We start from the raw sequence: 12,264 nt of genomic DNA, 5'->3' as shown, positions 1-12,264 counted from the left end.
GATCCCGATCCCCCTGCCTGGGTGCCCCCCAAACAGTTCGAGCCAAACAACCGTCTTCCATATCCAGAGGGCCTAGTCCAGTCCCATGGGGGCACCACAGCCACTAGTCCACAGTTCATGGGCTTCCACTAGTGTGGCCAGTCATCTCTGCATGTCCTCTCATCATGATCTCGATGTCCCTCACCTGCAGAATCCCTCCTCTCTCTCTCTCATTGATTGGATTCCCAGAGCTCAATCTGGTGCCTGGCTGTTGATCTCTGCATCTGCCTTCATCAGTCACTGGACAAAGGCTCTGTGATGACAGTTAGGGTATTCACTAGACTTGTCACCAGAGTAGACCAGTCCAGGCACCCTCTAGACCACTGCCAGCATTCCAAGGTGGGGTCATCCTAGTGGATTCCTGAAAGCCTCCCTGGCACCCTACCTCTTCCTATTCCTATGATGTCCTCATCTGTCATGATCTCTCTCTCCCTGCCCTCCCACTCTGTCCCTGTTCCAGCTCGACCCTCCCATTTCCCTATGTTCCCGTGCTGCACTCCTCGTCCTCTGCCACCACCCCCACTCCCAGTCTGCTCATGTAGATCTCATCCACTTCTCCTTCACTGGGCCATCCATGTGTCCCTGCTAGAGTCTTTCCCTGTTAGCTAGCCTCTCTGGAGCTATGGGTTGGAGTCTGGCCATCCCTTCCCTCACATCTAGTATCCACTAATGAGTGAGTACATACTATGTTTGTCCTTCTGAGTCTGGGTTACCTCACTCAAGATGATATTTTCCAGATCCATCCATTTGCCTGCGAATTTCAAGATATCATTTTTTTTAACTTCTGAATAGTACTCCATTGTGTATACGTGCCATATTTTCTTTATCCATTCTTCAGTTGAGGGGCATCTAGGTTGTTTCCAGGTTCTTGCTATTACAAATAATACTGATATGAACATAGTTGGGCATGTGTCCTTGTGGTAAGATTGGGCATTCCTTGGGTATATGCCCAAGAGTAGTATAACTGGGCCTTGAGGAAGACTTATTCCCAAATTTCTGAGAAACCACCATACTGATTTCCAGAGCGGCTGTACCAGTTTGCATTCCCACCAACAGTGGAGGAGTATTCCCCTTGCTCCACATTCTCTCCAACATAAGCTGTCTTCAGTGTTTTTTATCTTAGCCATTCTGACAGGTGTGAAATGGTATCTCAGAGTTGTTTTGATTTGCACTTCCCTGATTACTAAGGATGTTGAGCAATTCTTTAAATGCCTTTCAGCCATTTGAGATTCTTCTGTTGAGAATTATCTGTTAAGCTCTGTAGCCCATTTTTTAATTGGATTGTTCAGTATTTTGATGTCTAGCTTTTTGAGTTCTTTATATATTTTGGAGATCAGCCCTTTGTCAGATGTGGGGTTGGTGAAGATCTTTTCCCATTCTGTAGGCTGTCATTTTGTCTTATTGACCATGTCCTTTGCTCTACAAAAGCTTCTCAGTTTGAAGAGGTCCCATTTATTTATTGTTGCTCTCAGAGTCTGTGCTACTGGTGTTATATTTAGGAAGTCATCTCCTGTGCTGATGCATTCAAGACTACTTCCTACTTTCTCTTCTATCAAGTTCAGTGTAACCAGATTTATGTTGAGGTCTTTGATCCACCTGGACTTAAGTTTTGTACATGGTGACAGATATGGATCTATTTACAGCCTTCTACACATTGATATCCAGTTATGCCAGCACCATTTGTTGAAGATGTTTTCTTTTTTCCATAGTACTACTTTTTTTGCTTCTTTGTTCGTATGTTCATAGGTATATGGATTAATGTCAGGGTCTTCAATTTGATTCCATTGCTCCATGTGTTTGTTTTATGCCAGTACCAAGCTGTTTTTTTTTATTGTAGCTCTATAGAGCTTGAGGTCAGGGATCATGATGCCTCCAGAGGTTGCTTTATTTTACAAGATTCTTTTAGCTATCCTAGGTTTTTTGGTTTTCCATATAAAGTTAAGTATTTTTCTTTCCAAGTCTGTGAAGAATTGTTTTGGGATTTTGATGGGGATTGAATTGAATCTATAGATTGCTTTTGGTAAGATTGCCATTTTTACTATGTTAATTCTACCTATCCATGAGCATGGGAGATCTTTCCATTTTCTGATATCTTCTTCAATTTCTTTTTCAGAGACTGAAAGTGCTTATCATACAGGTCTTTCACTTGCTTAGTCAGAGTTACCCCAAGGTATTTTATATCATTTGTGGCTATTATTTTAAAGAGTGATGTTTCTCTGATTGCTTTCTCAGCCCATTTATCATTTGTATATAGGAGGGCTACTGATTTTACTGAGTTAATCTTGTATCCTGCCACATTACTGAAGAAGTTTATCAGCTGTAGGAGTTCCCTGGTAGAATTTTTGGGGTCACTTATGTATACTATCATACTATCTGCAAATAGTGAAAGTTTGACTTCTTTCTTTCCAACTTGTATCCCCTTGATCTCCTTTTGTTGTCTAATTGCTCTAGCTAGAACTTCAAGTACTATGTTGAATAATTATGGAGAGATTGGTAGCCTTGTCTTGTTCCTGATTTTAGTGGAATTGCTTTGTGTTTCTCTCCATTTAATTTGATGTTGGCTATTGTCTTCCTGTAAATTGCCTTTATTATGTTTAGGCATGTTCCTTGTATTCCTGATCTCTCTAGAACCTTTATCATGAGGGGTGTTGGATTATGTCAGTCTTTTTCAGCATCTAATGAGATGATCATGTATTTTTTTATTTCAGTTTTTTTTTTTAATGTGGTGTATTACATTGACAGATTTTCATATGTTGAACCATCCTGCATTCCCTGGGATGAAGCCTACTTGGTCATGGTGGATAATTTTTTTATGTGTTCCTGGATTCGGTTAGTCAGTATTTTATTGAGTATTTTTGCATCAATGTTAATGAGAGAGACTGTTCTGTAATTCTCTTTCTTTGTTGCATCTTTGTGTGGTTTGGGTGTGAGGGTAACTGTAGCCTCATAAAAAGAGTTTGGTAATGTTCCTTCTATCTGTATTGTGTGGAAAAATTTGAAGAGTATTGGTATTAGATCTTCTTTGAAAATTTGGTAGAATTCTGAGCTAAAACCATCTGGTCTGGGCTTTTTTTGGTTGGGAGACTTTTAATGATCATTTCTATTTCCTTAGGGGTTATTGGTCTATTTAAATAGTTTATCTGGTCTTGACTAACTTTGGTATGTGGTACCTATCCAGAAAATCATCCATTTCTTTCAGATTTTCCAATTTTGTGGAGTACAGGTTTTTGAAGCATGACCTGATGATTCTCTGGATTTCCTTGTTGTCTGTTGTTATATCTCTCTTTTCATGTCTGATGCTCTCTCTCTGGTTTTTCATTAATTTGAATAAGGGTTTATCTATCTTGTTGATTTTCTCAAAGAACCAACTCTTTGTTTCATTTATTCTTTGTATTGTTCTGTTTGTTTCTATTTTATTGATTTCAGCCCTCAATTTGATTATTTCCTGGCATCTGTTTCTCCTGGGTGAGTTTGCTTCTTTTTGTTCTAGAGCTTTGGATGTACTATTAACTACTCACTAGTGTGAGATTTCTCCAACTTCTTTATGTGGGCATTTAGTGCTATGAATTTTCCTCTTAGTACTGATTTCATAGTGTCCCATAAGTTTGGGTATGTTGTACATTCACTTTCTTTGAATCTTGGGAAGTCTTTAATTTCTTTCTTTATTTCTTCCTTGACCCATTGGTGATTCAATTGGGCATTATTCAGTTTCCATGAGATTGTAGGCTTTTTGTAATTTTTGTTGTTGTTGAAATCTAACTTTAGGCCATGGTGGTCAATTAAGATACAGGAGGTTATTTCATGTTTTTGTATCTGTTGAGATTTGCTTTGTGACCAAGAATGTGCTTGATTTTGGAGAAGGTTCCATGGGGTACTGAGAAGAAGTTAGGGTGGAATATTCTATAGATATCTATTAAGTCCATTTGAGCCATAATGTCTGTTAGTTCCCTTATTTCTCTGTTAAGTTTCTGTCTGGCAGACCTGTCCATTGGTGACAGTGGGGTGTTGAAGTCTCCCACTACTAGTGTATGGGGTTTGATGTGTGATTTAAGCTTTAGTAATGTTTCTTTTACAAATGTAGGTGCCCTTTTATTTGGGGCATAAATATTCAGAATTGAGATTTCATCTTGTTGGATTTTCCCTGTGATAAATATGAAATGTCCTTCCCCATCTCTTTCGATTGATTTTAGTTTGAAGTCTATTTTATTAGATATTAGGATAGCTACACCAGCTTGCTTCTTAAATCCATTTGATTGGAAAGTCTTCCCAGCCTTTTATTCTGAGGTAGTGTTTGTCATTGAAGTTGAGGTGTGTTTCTTGTAGGCAGCAAATGGATGGATCTTGTTTTTGTATCCATTCTGTTAGCCTGTGTCTTTTTATAGGTGAATTGAGACCATTGATATTAATGGATATTAATGATGAGTTATTGCTAATTCCTGTTATTTTTGGAGGTAGTGTTGTATATTTCCCTTCTTTAATATTTGTTGGTGTGGAACTATCTATTGCCTGTGTTTTCATGGGTGTATCTAACTTCCTTAGGTTGGATTTTTCCTTCTAGTGCTTTCTAGTTTCTGCATAATGTGTGTCCAGGACCTTCTGGCTTTTAGGGTCTCCATTGAGATGTCAGGTGTTATTCTTATAGGTCTGCTTCTATATGTTATTTGGCCTTTTTCCTTTGCAGCCTTTAATATTTTTCTTTATTCTGTATGTTCAGTGGTTTGATTATTATGTGGTGAGGGGACATTTTTTTGGATCCAGTCTATTTGGTGTTCTGTAATCTTTATAGGCATTTCCTTCTTTAAGTTGGGAAAGTTTTCTTCTATGATTTTGTTGAATATAATTTCTGTGCCTTTGAGTTGGTGTTCTTCTCCTTCTTCTATCCCTATTATTCGTAGGTTTGGTCTTTTCATGGTGTCCCAAATTTCCTGGACATTTTGGGTGACGACTTTGTTGGCTTTAGTGTTTTTTGACTGATTATTCTATTTCCACTATCTTCAACGCCAGAGATCTGCTCTTCCATCTCTTGCATTCTGTTGGTTATGCTTGCATCTGTAGTTCCTGTTCATTTACTCATATTTTCCACTTCCACCATTCTCTCAGTTTGTGTGTTCTCTATTGTCTCGATTTCAGTTTTCATATCTTGAACTGCTTCCCTCACTTGTTGAATTGCTTTCTCTTGGCTTTCAAGGGATTTATGATTTCTTCCCATTTTTTGTTTGACTTTTCCTCGAATTCTTTAAGGGAATTTTTCATTTTCTCTTTAAAGATCTCTATCATCTTCTTAAGGTCATTTTAAGGTCAATTCCTTCTCTTTTTTCTGTGTACAGATGTGCTGAAGTAGGTTCTGACGGTGCCATATTGTTTTTTATGTTGTTGACTGAATTTTTGCACTGGCATCTACCCATCTTTTTCTCCACTTGGAGAAAGTGGTGTCTGTGTCTGAGGGAGCCTCTCTTGGTACAGTGGGAGCTCTTGGTCTAATTGGGGCCAGTGGACTCTTTGTCTCAAGGAGCAGCTCTTAGTCCAATTGGTGCTTGTGGGCTCTATGTCAGGGAGTAGCTCTTAGCCCAATCTGGCACCGGCAGGTTCTGTCTCAGGGAACACTTGCAGTCTCGGAGGGTGAGTGGGATTTGAGTGAGGTGGGGCTTGTGGGTTACAGGGCCTGATGGGGGATGGTGGTAGTCTGACCTCCCTGCAGGAGGTCTATCTGCCCACTGAACTGTGACTAGGACTGCAATGGGTGGTGGTGTGGGGGTGTAGGTTTGTGCCCCCAGGGCCCAAAACCTAGAGGCTGGGGTGTTCAGGTATGAGGATAAAGACTAACCTTTTAGTCCAATTGGGTTCTGGCAGGCTCTGTCTCAGGAAACAGTTGGAGTCTCAGAGGGTTGTGGGAATTCTCATTAATTCTTTTTAGCATTTTGGATCTAATTTTAGGGCCAGGGCATATTCTTTCACTGGATTTGAATTGAGGGACAAAGTGTGTTTCTTTTGCTCTGGTATCAGGGTCAGGGTATGTTTCTTAGGTTCTGTGTTGAGGGCTAAAGTGTTACTTTCACTGGCATGTGTCCCAGAGCCAGGGTGTGTTTCTCACTAACTCTGATTTCCAGGTTAGAGTGAGTTTCTTTATTTGGTCCCATTTCCTTACATGGCTCCCCACAGGAAACTACAAAGCTGCCATCTTCCCATTGTCCTCTTGCTTCCTACAGAAAATTTCCAAAGTGCACCTTTCTTTGGGACAGAATGTGCTCTGCAGCCCTCTGTGCCTGTGCTGAGGAATGCCACGCCCTTAGCAGGAAGTGTGTGCAACTTCTCCAGGGTCTCCACCCCAGCTCTGAGTTCAGCATGGCTCCTGCCATCAGACTCCAGCACTTGTTGCCCGCAGCTCATGGACAGTGCATGCCCCTACCTACCAGCTGGCATGACCATGGTGACTGCATTGACTGACCAGGGACAGAAGCCTACATTGGCACTCTCCTATCCAGGAGTTCTCCAGTGGGATCCCATGGGAAGCACTGACAGGAGGGGAGCTGTGTGGTGATATTGTATTTGTGCTGAAATGTGATATTTTATTTGTATGTTAATAAATGAAGTTTGCCTGGAGATCAGAGGTCATAGACAGCCATAAACAGAAGTCAGGCAGTGGTGGCACATGACCTTAATCTGATCACAAGCAGACAGTCTCTATGCGTTCAAGGACACAGCCAAGCTTGGTGGCACATGCCTTTAATCCCACTACCAACCATAGAGACCTGGAGGTCTGTATTAGAGGCAATGATGAGGAAGTGAGGTGGCTGGGTTAAGAGCCAATGAAAAGGCAAAACAACAAGGCAATAAAGGTAGAGGTTACACAGGAAAAGGATCTCTTGGGAAGCTATGGCGACGTGGTGAGCTAAGGTTAGTTGGTGGCTATCACTCTGATCTCTATGGATTTTACCCCTGTATTTGGCACTGTGTTTCTTATTTAATAAAACTGTTTAGAAATTTGTCTACATTTGGCACCCAACGTGTGGCCATGTTGAGTCTCATGACCATGATCATATGTGGATAGGAGAAGCAATTACAAAAGTTTTGAGGAAACATGTCATATGTTTTGGGTGTGGAAAAGAAGGTCATTTGAAAAGGGAATGTAAACAAGGCATTCCTTGAAAGAAGGTTTATTCAAGGAACAATGGCAACAGAATACTCCTCCCTTCAGGATTATGCAGAATGTGTGGTAAGGGTAAACATTGGACCAATGAATGCAGATCAACAAGGGACAGACAAGCTAATCCTTTGCCTCAGTCCTCGGGAAACTCCCAGAGGGGCCTCATGCAGGCCCCCACAGAAAATTCACTTCTGACCTTTCCTCCCATCATAGAAGAAACCCCTTCTCAGAGCAATTAAATAACCAGATGCCTACTGGAATAAACCAGGCTGCTTGGGGTGATAGAAGAGTTGAGGCAGAGAATAGAAAATTCAGGAGAAACCATGAAGCAAATTTTTTGGCAAAATTTTATAAGTGAACAAAGACCAATATTAAAAATACGAATAAATGACATTTTTGGATGGTTTGGTAGACACGTGTGACAATAATTGCACCAGAATTTTGGCATCCAAATTGGCTGCTTCAGGAGGTATATACTCAGCTGTTAGAGATTGGAACATTATCTCAAGTGAAACAAAGCACAAGATCGCTTGAATGTATATGTCCAGAAGGACAGAGAGGTAAATTAAAACCATATGTGGCTAATATAGCTATGAATTTTGGGGGCTGTGATCTATTACAACAATGAAATACTCAGATTAACACTCCTCCAAAAACAGGACAGGGAATGTTCACCAGGAACAACTGAGTAGTTAGTAAGTGTCTGTAAACCGAGGTGGTACCATTGTTACTCAAGCATAGCTCATAGGAATGCCTGGCCCACTACTGAAGGAACCTGAGTGCTGAGGTGCACTGAAAGAAGGGGATCATCTCACTTACCAGGCACTGACTCCTTCCTTGACTCTTTTCCAGTGGTGGAAATGGAGACAGCCTGAAGATTGACACCTTCAGGCCTGACACTCTGTCTGCTACAGAGTCCTGACTGCTGCAGTGTCTGCACCCAGGATACCCAGATGAAGATACCACCTGTTGATGGGGACAGGTCATTAACTGCCCTCATTCACAGTCCTTCAGAATTCCTTCTTTGCCTCCAGCTCCAAGCCTGGAACAAACAGAGAATAGCAATGTGGAAGAGATGACTGCTGAGCAATCAAAGCTGCTGAATGCCTATGAGGGCAGTACAGAAAACCAAGGCTCATCCCTCCTCCCTTTAGCACACCCTGACATGCAGCAGCCCCTGAACTACATTGATGATGGGAGACTAAGACATTACCCAGCTTCTGATAATGCCATCTTGGGAAGAAATAGCCTTGGTCTAGGAGAGCCTGGGTCTTTGTAGAGTGTCATGGTCTCAAGCATTGACTTGGAAGACATGACTACAGTGCTGTCAGATATTCACCTTCCTCAACTCTTAAACTCCCTCACTGACCTAGACTACTGGGAAAATCCCACAGCAATTCATTCCAAAGACTCCACAGTCATCAGGAGGGATCAGGTTCAGGAATGCTCCAGGATCATAGGACTCTCTGAATAGGGGAGCAAGAAAGAAATTATCTTATCTGCTTCATGGAGCTCTTCAGGCCCAAATCCAGCACCAGGACCTGGTGGAGGGTAGAGAGGCTGGGGCCAATGCTGCAGCTAGTGAAGGGGTTATTGACAACATGAACAACAAACATTTGGAAGGCAAAGCTCAGGAAGCCACACCCAGCCAGCCCAGGGTAACTAGGGTGCAGGGGCAAGACGGGACTAAGAGGACTAGGGAAAACAATTTCAGCAAAATACAGCAGCTGAAGCCATCAAGTAACAGAGTCAAGACATAAGAGAAGCCCACCATTCCCAAGACCAAGAGGAAGAAAATATAGGACAGCTTTAAAAAGCCTCGAACTCACCTCGGAAAGCACATGCTCCATGCAGGTCCTTCACACACTGGAAAAGAAGAGTGAGAAAAAAATGGCAACTCATCTACCCAGGCTCTGCTAAATTTCAAGTGCAACAAAGATCCCAGAACAGAGCCAGGCACCACATCACTACAGGATGTGCCATGTGATGGCCGAGGCCCTGTTAAAACGTTGGGCAATGCTCAAAGACCAGAGAGCAGTGTTTGCAAGTAGCTCTCTCCATCCCACTATGAGCTGCCCCCACCTGGGAAGGTCAAGTTAGTACCTCTGCCTTTCCCAGCCCCGGACAAGCCTCAAGCCAGACTGATTTCTAGAAAGCCTCTCTCCCTGGCTTCATGCAGGCCCCCTGCAGTATACCCTGTGAGGCCTCATTCCCACTCGGCTCAGCCTACCACACTCAAGCCATCTAAACCAGCTCCTGCCAGCACTTCTTTGATGGCCTCTGACAAGACAGTTCTGCCTATTGTGACCAGTGCCACACGAGGTAACATAACAAACCCATCCAGCCTTGACCTGGGCCTCAGCCAGCTCTCTGTAGGCCAGAATCCTACAGGGCATCATCTCACACTTCACTACAGAGGGAGCTTGCCTATGCTGACAAGAACAAGGCCCCATCACCTCCCAAACCTCAAATCCAATATCTGCTGCAAGACTTCACCCACCAACCAATTCCATGGAGGAAAGTTGACATTCCAGGGCCAGTCATGACACAGCCCATCCCAGAAGAGCAGAGACCAGAGAGGGAGGCCATGAAGAGGCAGGCTCAACAGGAGAGAGAGAATGCTCTCTGGGAAAACCACAGCCTTTCCTTCAGAGTCAGAAGGATACGGAAACTTCTACTATTTTGGCTATTTCATGTAAGTTGTGGCCTAGACTTTGGAACACAGTACTATTCAACATAGATAAAAGGAGATCTAGACACAGATATACATTTATACATTGGATTTAAAGATCTGGGTGAATGTTAGATAAGTAGGTACATATGGAGTTAAGGAGATTAATTGGTAGATGCAAGAATTTATATATATATATAAATGTCAGACATAGTTTCTATACTTGTAAATGTTTGAAGACACTAAAAGTGACTGAAGAAACTAAAGTCAGTTATATCATCCATGAGTAAGTATATATAGAAGGCTTTGATGGTTTCTTCATACCTTTGCTACTATTCATGTTGCCAAACTAGAAATATGTGTTACATAAATATATCATATACTATAAATTACTGGTAATGTTTATTTAAGGCAAAAGTAATTATTCTCTTTGACTTTTATTTTCAAATAAAATAAATTCTTTGAACTTGGTATGTTTCCTATAGTGTATACTGTTATAGTAAACACACTCCTGTTCTCACCACACTTCCTCCCATTTAAAACCATTTACCCCTGTCCTTTAATCGTTACTGGTCTGGGACAGATCTCCTTCTGAAATTTCATGAAATGAAATACAGGATTCCATGTATACACTATCAAGCACCCACCTTAAAGAGAAAATATACAAGGCTGACCATCTTCCTGAGAAGAGTTTCATTTCAATACTATGTTTATCTCAAGTTGTTTCCATCTTTGATTTCATCCATTTAATACTTTAATTTATTTTGCATGTGTGTTTGTCTGTGTGTCGTCCATCTGAATTCATGTGGAACACATGTGTGGAGTGCCCACAGAGGATGGAAAATCATCCCTTGCACTTCACTGATGCTGAGAGCCTAGGGCAGAAGCTTGCTTCTGATAATGCCACATTGGAGGCAGCAGTCTTGGTCAGGATGAGCCTGGGACATGCACAATGTGTTGGCCTCCAGCATGGACTTTGCAGACATGACTACACTGGTGGCAGAAGTTCACTTCCCCAAATGATCAACTCCTTCTCTGAACTAAACCAATTCCAGGTTCCCACAGCCACCCAATGCAAAGGCTCCATAGTCGTCAGGAGCCATCAAGCCCAGTAAAGGTACAGTGTCTTCAGCACATCCTTAAACCAGTTGAGGATGGAAGAAAAAGGCTCTAATCCTCTTCACATACCATCTCTGGTCAGAATCCAATATCAGGACATGGTAGAGGAAGAGAGGCTGGGGTCAGTGCTGTGGCCAGAGAAGGGGATATTAATAACATGGCCCAGCAAACGGAGGGCAAAGCTCAGAAAGCCACACTCTGCAGGCCCAGCAGACCTAGGATTCATAGAATACCAGATCAAGAGTACTAGAGAAATCAATTCCAAGAAAGCTGAAGGAGCTGAAGCCATCAATTCACTGTCCTCAACACCAAGAGGAAGCAGGAATTACTGGAGCTCAGCCATGATGGCTTTAACAAGCCTCAAACCCACCTCAGTGTGCACATGCTGAAGTCTGTGAAGGTCTGTCACTCACTGTGGAAAAAGGGAGAGAAGAAAACTGGCATCTCCTGAACCTTCAACCCTCTGTGCTACTCTGTGCTCTAATAGTATCAGAGTTTGTTACACTTTGGCCTCTGAGGCATTGGGTGGTAATTATCTTTGTCCAGGGTTAATTATAGTAAACATAATTCAATTATTTACTAACTCACATTTAGTTTCTTGAGAAAAAGACCCTCTCCATAGCCCAGCCTGTCCTGGACCTTGCTAAATTGAACAGGCAAACATTGAACTCAGAAAGAGCTGCCTGCCTTCCCCTCTCCCTTTGTCTCCATGTCAACCTCAGCCTCCACTACTGCGTCCACCTCTGCCTCTTCCTCAGCCACTGCCTCAAGAGGGCTGAGACTAAAGGAATGCAGCAAGAAGCCATGTGGAATCAAGGTTCTTTCTGTAAGGTGGATAACCACATTTTAGTGCATGACTTGATGACGAGGCCATGTGTACTCCAGGGTGCATTTTTGGAACATACCTAAAATCCACAGAGACTAAACCACATGTATTTCCAAATGGAACTTAACTCAGATTCATTTTTTTTCTGGCAATCTACCTTGTTTCAGTTGTAGGCTGTACTTGCTACAATACCTGTGAATCACTAACCTCATATGAGATGTGCTAATACTATCTTGGATATTTATTGCTTTTATGTTAAAGTTATGATTGTTTTTCTACTTCTATGAAGTGGGGCATCTGATTTTTAAGAAGGAATTGTATTCACCCTGTAAATAGAGTTTCATGGTATTTCTTTCTTCACACTATCTAACCCGCAACTAATGTGTAGGCCCAAAAGTGTACGTTCTAAAAAGAGCTATGTCCAGACTCACCCATCTAGAAAATGATAACAAACCCAGCATGGAA

General features: G+C 42.1%; 2 pseudogenes; both read left to right on the top strand.

Annotated features, from left to right (window-relative positions):
- The first annotated feature begins 7,570 nt into the window (after positions 1 to 7,570).
- Positions 7,571 to 10,243, top strand: LOC131924870 (uncharacterized protein C2orf78 homolog; annotated as a pseudogene).
- LOC131922442 (uncharacterized protein C2orf78 homolog) lies at positions 8,785 to 10,243 on the top strand (annotated as a pseudogene).
- Positions 10,244 to 12,264: the final 2,021 nt, after the last annotated feature.

Source organism: Peromyscus eremicus, chromosome 1 (genome assembly GCF_949786415.1).
Source record: "Peromyscus eremicus chromosome 1, PerEre_H2_v1, whole genome shotgun sequence".
Classification (NCBI taxonomy): Eukaryota; Metazoa; Chordata; class Mammalia; order Rodentia; family Cricetidae; genus Peromyscus; species Peromyscus eremicus.
This window is presented reverse-complemented; position numbering and strand designations above follow the sequence as displayed.